The sequence below is a fragment of the Seriola lalandi genome, unplaced genomic scaffold, assembly GCF_002814215.2.
Source record: "Seriola lalandi dorsalis isolate HSWRI2012SDOR001 ecotype SW California unplaced genomic scaffold, Sedor1 jcf7180001973317, whole genome shotgun sequence".
In the NCBI taxonomy this organism is placed as follows: Eukaryota; Metazoa; Chordata; class Actinopteri; order Carangiformes; family Carangidae; genus Seriola; species Seriola lalandi.
The window spans coordinates 1-2,337 of record NW_019443983.1 but is presented as its reverse complement, the minus strand read 5'-3'; the positions used below and the strand labels follow the sequence as shown (position 1 = coordinate 2,337).

The window sequence follows — 2,337 nt, the reverse complement described above, 5'->3', positions numbered from 1 at the left end:
AAAAAAAAAAAAAAAATACTCTGGTTTTCAGGACAACACAAAAATTGTTGATATGTGAAGGATATGCAGGTTAGGAAAGGGTATTGTGTCTGCATGTGTGCAACACTGTACCATGTATGTTTCTCTATCTCTCTTATTTTCCCTTCTCCCAATCCTGTCTTTCCCCCACCTCTTCAGCAAACCATCTCTGCGAGGGGGGTCGGCTTCAAGCTCCAACCCCCTGCATGAATCCAGGTAACCTCACCTGGAATCTTCATTCTGTTCCCTTTTCATTTTCCTCATCTTTTCTTACCTTACATTCTCATTGCTGGGTCAAGATATAGGATTTAATTCTGGTAGAAAAATAATGTATTGTTGCAATTATTAACATGCCATCTAAAATATATGCTCCATCGCGACTGTTTGTGACCGTTTGTTCTCAAAGTTGCTGTTCTCTTCTCAAGGCTTGTATTATCAACATATGAAGCTACACTGGAGGGAGGGCCTGATGATATGACTGTGGTTGATGCAACAACACTTCGACGTCAGGTTAGTTTTTAATAAATACATTATCTCCATCTTGTGGCACGAGACCTAATCATGGAAACCCTGTGACTGACAAAACCTGCTTTCCTGGTTTATCCGTAGCTCATCAAGTTAAATCGGAGACTGCAACATTTGGAAGAGGAGAACAAGGAGCGAGCAAAGCGAGAGATGATCATGTACTCGGTCACTGTAGCTTTCTGGCTCATCAACACTTGGGTGTGGTTGCGACGTTAGAGCCGGCCTTTATTTCTGCCGTCACCTTGACAGGAGAACGCACTGTCCCTCATTCTGTGTGTCAAATGTTAGCTATTCGCTGCACTCAGGCCCTGTGTGAGGAAGACCTTGACACTTGTGCAAGGCCTGTTATTTTTGATTTTGTTTATTTAATACATGTACAGTTTTATTTTTTTACTCCTCTCTTGTTCTGTTTATTCTGTTTTCTCATACTTTCTCATGCTGTTTTTATTAGAGACCTTCTTGCTAAATGCTAAGCATGACTTGTTGTAAATATTTGTTCCTGTCACTCAGAGCTTTGGAAAGATCTCACCCAGAGCTACTGTACAACACAGTTTATCAAAAGAGGAAAATGGAGCTGTAATGCGGAGAAGTAACATGGTGAATATTTAATGCGGGGAGAGTAATATGTGACATGTACTGGGAAATGTAATACAGTTTAGTAAAACCACACACGACGTGTCGTCCTGTACTTTTATCGAAGCTTTATGTGAAAAATACACACACTACTATGATTTTGCAACTATGTGAACAACCACTCTCACATTAGCCTGGTGGTAGCTGAAATTTAACTTATTTCAGTTTTTATTTAAACTGGTTGAATTTTTTTAATCATAATTTCTGCTTAATGCAGAAATAGCATTTTTCATAATTTACTGTTACTGTAGGTTGTCTTCTTCCTGTAGATGCTCTGACAGCTTACAGAAAGTCAGTGTAAAGAGTGTTTATTTTTATTTTTATATAATATAGTCATTAACATTTGTGTTCCCTTAATATAAAGGCATAAAGCTATTGTTGTCCCTAATCAAAAACATGAAAGAATACAGACCAGATCAAGAAAGATTTATTCTGATTTCATACAGTTTCCCAATTAACAACCACATAAACAAAATGTCTGACTTGTTTAACACAAACATGCAAAGCAATGAATAACCATATACTGTGTATCTTTTCAAAGCGAAATATTTTTTAAATTAAAGCTGTGCTCTTATTAGGCTTTTTACGGTCTCACATGGCTGGTCTACTGCCTGTCAGCATTAAAACATATAATTGAAGCCATGTCCTGTGAGACTGTTTAAACCTAAAAAGCATCAATCCAGCTCCTCAATCAGGCAGCGCGGTGGAGAGGAGGTTTGGTTTGTCTTTGACTTTTCCACTGGTTCAAATACCAGTGGCTCAAAGGCATCCCAATCCCCTGGATACAGCAGTGATGAAGAATTGTGAGAGACTTCAGTGAACAAAGAGCTTTTGTCTGGACTTAAAGAGGGGATGGTCTCACTTTGGTTCCCAGTTGGCTCGTCCTCATCACTGCCTCCTGATATGACTTCTATTTTTGGTTTGAACACCTGCTGAGAAGAGAACATTGGAGTGAAGTCTTCAGTATCCACATCCTCCAAATCAGGCAGGTCATCAATATGGAGTAAGCTATGCAGTGGAAGGTGAATGGTTTCCAGCTGTTCTACATCCTCCAGCTCTGTAACCAGTGGTCCCGGACCATATGTTGGAACAACCTCATCTGTTTCAGGAGGTGCTGCCTTGACAGTCGGAGGCTGTTTCTTCTCACGCTGCTCACTCATG

At 39.8% G+C, this 2,337-nt stretch overlaps 1 long non-coding RNA gene across 1 annotated transcript; it reads left to right on the top strand.

Annotated features, from left to right (window-relative positions):
• Positions 1–17: 17 nt before the first annotated feature.
• On the top strand, positions 18–1,212 carry LOC111651751 (uncharacterized). The gene is made up of 3 exons (XR_015436925.1): positions 18–234; positions 444–528; positions 628–1,212. It is a non-coding gene; the product is annotated as an uncharacterized LOC111651751 (long non-coding RNA).
• Positions 1,213–2,337: the final 1,125 nt, after the last annotated feature.